This window comes from Geotrypetes seraphini, chromosome 14, assembly GCF_902459505.1.
Source record: "Geotrypetes seraphini chromosome 14, aGeoSer1.1, whole genome shotgun sequence".
Taxonomy (NCBI): domain Eukaryota; kingdom Metazoa; phylum Chordata; class Amphibia; order Gymnophiona; family Dermophiidae; genus Geotrypetes; species Geotrypetes seraphini.
Genome location: NC_047097.1, coordinates 28,579,649 through 28,585,648, shown reverse-complemented (window position 1 = coordinate 28,585,648; position 6,000 = coordinate 28,579,649).

Sequence of the window (6,000 nt, the reverse complement as noted above, 5' to 3'; positions counted from 1 at the left end):
GCAAAGTTTCTGCGTCAGTCAGTTTCAAAACTTCTTTAAAATAGTTACCTAACAAAATATCTGATGTTAACAAATGAGTTTTGAGAAAATTGACTAGGTGTAGATTCTTTGCCCTCAACATGTTTTCCATGAGTTCAAATTGAGTATGAATAAGATGTAAATCCGTAACAGATGAAGAAGAAACTGCTTGCAAAGATGTAATTTGGGATTCAGTTGCTGCACTACGTTTCTCCAGAACTTTCAAATTATCATCCACATTTTCTAATTTATGCACTACTTTGTCTGAAAATGTAATATTTCAATTTACCACTGACTGCAATAGCCCTTCCACGCTAGTATTAATCACCCACAAATCTTATAAGGAAGCATCCTGAGGCTCTTCCCGGGACTTCTGTGCTAGTAAGGCCTTATTGTGAAGGGATAGAGCCTTAGGCATCTCCCCAAAGGTCCATAGGGAGGATGCTAATTGCGCAGGTGAACCTGTCAGAAGAGAAGTAAACCCAGTCATTGGGTCACTGTTACCTCGAGGTGTATTTGGAGAAGGAGGTGGAGCATGCTCTGAAAAAGAATCAGTGTTCACATTTTGACCAGTCACACCAGTTGCTACAAGGTGTCTATCCATTCACATAAATTACTTGGAGAAGGGTTTTATCTAGGACAGTGGATGGGATTTGCTTGCTTTCACACCTGGCAGCAGGGGCTGGGATTGGGTCTAGGAAGGTAGGATTGGGGGTGGAAGTGGAGCATGATGGGGCAGGTCTAGGGGGAGTGGGGGGGTCCAGATTTTCCAAACAGAAAATCTGGTCACCCTACCTCCTCATACATATTCATTGTGGCTATGTGGGAGTCACTGGTGCAAATTTTAGCACCTAAAGTTGGGTGCCTTAATCTCAGCTTAGGCTCTGTTCAGTAACAGAATCCGAGTGTCCCAATACCATTATGCAATATTATCTTAGTGCATAGATTTGGGAAACCTGTTTTACTGCTCTTTATAGAATTGCCCCCTTACTGCAGTTTAGTACACAGGCCTAAAGACTTCCCTCAGTTCAGCCACTACCACTAGGGCTGGCCCGTGAGTTGTTCAGCTGCCATCGTCACTGTGAGAAACTGGAAGATTAAGATTTATTAAAGGCATGAATAAATGTGATTTATTTTGTAACATTGTGAAAAGATTATCAAACTATAAAAGAAATTCACAAGTTTTCAGAAAGTGCAGGGCATGTTAGTTCAATGTTTCCTTGGTGTTGGGAGAGATGAATGAATATATATATCATCTGAAGATAAGTTAACCTACAGTATGTTTAAAGTGGGAAAGCGGTGTTTGGGAGTGTAAAAAAAGGAAAGCTTTTTCAAGCAGGGACTGTCTTCTTTGTGACTGTACAGCGCTGTGTGCGCTTCTGGTAGCGCTATAGAAATAATTAATAGTAGTAGAGCTCTTCATTTTAATCCCCAATGCCCGTTTCGTACTGGTCAGCTCTAGTACATCAGAGAGCCCGTGTAGCTGAATAGGAGTCGAAGAAAATCCCATTGCTTTAGACATGCAATAAGATCCAAATTGGGAGTGGGAGGTGGCTGAGGAATCAAATAAATATACAAAAAAAATGTCAAATCGTGTTAAAGGTCAAAGTTCACATTAGATGACACAGTGGCAGGCTAACGCTCTGTTCTCTACAGTGCAGGAGGATACCGCAGGAACAGTGTAGTGTGGTTTTTGTAGCACCGGTTGTGGCGGTAACTGCTCATAGGAATTCTATGAGCGTCAAAGCTGTCACTGCCGCAGCCGGCGCTAAAAACTGCCCTAGGGCTTTGTAAAAAGGGGGGGGGGGGAGAGGGGGGATATTGAACCATAGGTATGATGAAGAGTCACTGTGAATTGCGAACAAATGAAAACGCAAAAAAAAGTTGTTTCTGCAGCAGATTGATTGATTTTCAGACTCATTTTTCCTCTACATTATGTCTCTAAAAATATCGAGCCTGATATTCAGCCGATGGCAATCAAAATTTGGCGATTATCATCATCTTATTCCTGGAAATTCAATGCTGGGCCATGTCCAGACTCTGGCATTGAATTTCCAGGTATACAGAGCTGGAAAAATATGGCCAGTTACGGTGAGCCACCTAAAGATGGCCTAGGTTTATGTGGTCCTGTTTACAGTATGTGGTTAACTTGGCCAGTTAAGTGCTGAATAACTGGCCATAATGTGCCTTTGTAAAGAATGGAAACCATAAAAAAATAATACCATGTTCAGGGGGCCTGTGTGCGCTTTTTGCTTTCTGTGTCTTTAATCACGACAGTGTTAGTCCCGTTTTGCTCTAAAGCATATACCTTCCTAACACAAGCTGCTCGCTCTGAAATCCAAGAGGGAAATAGTCAAGAAATAGGGCTGGTCTCAGATTCTTGATTGTAGCACACACAAACAAAGATATTTTTCCACAATTCAAAATAGCAAACTATGTCCAACGTGGAATGCAAAGTTAAGACTATATATTCAGTTCTTGAAGAAGTAATTTCTTCTAAATTGGTTGGTTTATACTTTTAATATTAAGTCACCACTTCTTTTCAAAGAGGAAGAAGAAAAGACCTCAGACAGGTTTTTATTCCATGCAAATCAGCTGAAACAGCTGTTCAGCTGAATAAAACCATATTATAATCATTGATCTTCCTCCTCCTCCTATACTTTTCTAATGTGCAAAATACAACAATCCCTAAAATTACTTTATTAAATATATTCGATATATGTGATCCTTGAAAGAAGTGGTGATGTAGTATTAAAAGTATAAGGCAGAGGTCTCAAACTCACGGCCCGGGGACTACATGCAGCCCGCCAGGTACTATTTTGAGGCCCTCGGTATGTTTATCACAATCACAAAAGTAAAATAAAACAGTTTCTTGATCATATGTCTCTTTAGCTATAAATGACAATATTATTATTAAGACTTAGCCAAAAGGAAAGATTTATAAATTATAGAGTTTTACCTCATGCAAAATTATAATTTTTTTAATAAGACATTAACTATTTTTTTCTGAGGCCCTCCAAGTACCTACAAATCCAAAATGTGGCCCTGCAAAGGGTTTGAGTTTGAGACCACTGGTATAAGGCAACCAATTTAGAAGGTAGGCCAAGTAACCACCTTCTAGCTCTAAACAAACCAAATGGCTGTTGGGCCCAAATGAATCAAAAAGCCATTTATTTGTTTGGAAGTAGAGGCGAAAGATGTACAGAACAGGCTAAACAAAGGCCTGGAGGAGTCCACTGGACCATTATTTATTCCTTAATCAAGGGATACATACTATGTGGGTGCATTGAGCTTCTCTGGGTTTATATTGCTCACCTTCTGTTGTCTAGAGCAGTGGTATTCAATCCAGTCCTCAGGGACTGCGAATTCAAAAGATTCCTCAACAGGATACTCTCCCTTCAAGCAGGAATCTGGAACAACACCTTAAGTGACCTAATCCTGAACTTGCTAACATACCACTCTTTCAGAAAATCACTATAAAATCCCCTTTTTGACAAATTTACCAGATCCTCCAACTCTAAGTGACACCTACCTCATTTTACACACCTCTTTCTCCTACCTTATGCCACCTCATCACATGACTTCAGTAATTGGAACCTAAGAACAGTACCGGGCAGAGCTTTGGATTCTTGCCCAGAAAGAGCTAAGAAGAAGAAGAAAAAAAAACACCCAACAAATTTTTAGACTGAATCAGGTTGGGCAGACGGGTCTTTATCTGCCGTCATCTACTATGTTACTATAACCGTCTTTCTGTCCCTCCCCAATTCCAATTGATGTTACCTCGATGTCCTTACAGCACCTCTTGTTGAACACCATCTTTGAACTGAAAAGGTATGATGGGATATAAATAAAGCTATTATTGTTATTAAGTCAAAGAGCTATTACCGTATCTTTTTGTTCCATAAGATGCACCTCACCATAAGACGCACCCCAGGTTTAGAGAAGGAAAACAAGAAAAAAACCCATTCTGAACCAAATTGTATACTAATATATACCCAACACCTTTAAATTCCAGCCCCCACCCCATATCAATCATCACTTTTCCATACCCCCCAGCACCTTTAAATTCCGTCCCAGCCCCCTGGCAGTATACTGATCTTAGGCATTGTCAGCACAGTTGAGCAACAATGATAGGTTTCAGCTTCTCACATGCATGAACAGAAGAGCCATAGTCAAGACCAGCAGAGGAAATGCAGGCACAAAGTATGGAGAGAGGCAGGTAAAGGGAGGAGGGAAGGAAACAGCAGAGACTCAAAAGACAGAGGCAAGAACTGAGGCAGCCATTCAGAGGTGGTGCATGCCCACGCAGCAGCGTGCTTGTGCGCCACTGGCCCTGACGTGCCGGTAATCAGCAGGCAGCCATCCTGCTAAGCACCAGTGACCGACACAATTTAGAAGTGTTGCGGGCCCAGGCATTAGTGCGCTTGTGTGTTGTGGGCCCTGACAAGCAGCAGGCAGCCATCCACGGACCTCCAAAATTTAAAGGTACCGCCGGAAAGGGGGGGGGGGGTGGTATATTCACTTCATAAGACGCACCCTTATTTCCACCCACTTTTTTTGGGGAAAAAGTGCATTTTATGGAGCAAAAAATACGGTAAATTCACTGAATCACAATAGGTATCAAAATAACTGGGGGATCAATAGCCAGTATAACGTTAATCACTAAAATAGTGGAAGGACTGGTTAATAAGGACCTGGTAAGGCATTTGGAACAATTTGATATTCTTCATGCCCATCATTCAGGATTTCGTTCGGGACACAATACAGAAACTGTGATAGCTTCAGTGATGGGTTATCTGTACGGATTGTTTAGTCTGGGTACCAGCGTACTGATCCTCTAATTGGATCTGAGCAGCGCTTTTGATCTGGTAAATCACGAGATCTTGTTGGGCTGCTTGGATTCGATTGGAGTTTCGGGGAATGTTTGGAAATGGTTCAGGGGATTTTTAAGGGGTAGATCTTACCAAGTTTATTGCGCTGGTAAATATTCACCTTTATGGAATAACCCTTGTGGAGTACTTCAAGGGTCTCCCATATCCCCTATGTTATTTAATATTTACCTCATTTCTCTAGCAAATTTTTTGCATAGTCTGAAAGTTAAATTTTGACGATATTACTACAGTATTCTTATTCCAACAGCAATCACAGGTGACTTGAAAAATCAGATAGCCTTAATTCTACTTAAACTAGAACTCTGGATGACACAGTTTAAGCTTAAACTTAATTCGGATAAAACTAATTTTTTTCTGGCTAGCCCCAACGATAGAATTACGGACAAAGTTCTCCACCCGCTACCTCTATCAAATTTTTAGGGGTAACATTTGATCGTCATCTAACTTTAGAGGATCATACTGAGTTGTTGATTAAAAAATGTTTCGCTATTCTTTGGAAACTACGAACAATAAAAAAAATACTTTGATATAACATCGTTTAGATTAGTAGTTCAGCCTTCCATCTTATCAGTCCTTGATAACTGTAACATAATATATTTAGGGACTCATAAAAAGATTTGTTACAGGTTGCTTTTAATACAAAATACAGCAGTTCGCTTGATCTTTGGTCTAAGAAAGTTTGATCATTGGTTGCCTTTTGAGGTGAGAATTTTGGATGTGTCTGTTTTAAGGCATTATTTGGCTTAGCTCCTGAATATCTTTCCTCTCAGTTTAACGTATGCAATTCTAATAGGAATACTCGAAATAACAACATGTGTATGTATCCATCTTTAAAATCTGTTCGATATAAGAGATTTCATTTGCTTTCCAGGCAGGGAAAATGAACGCTTGGTTGAACCCTCTTATTCCCCTAGCCGAAACCTACTATCCCTTATTTGTTTCTTTACTCTGCTCAAATATATTGTAATTTCTCCCCCTACTTACCCTAATGTTTCCAATTAGTCCAGTAATTTAATTATTTTGTCTTGTTTGTTTGTTTTTTGTTAGTCTTTTTTATATATTGTAATTTTAAACATGTGTTAATCGCTTT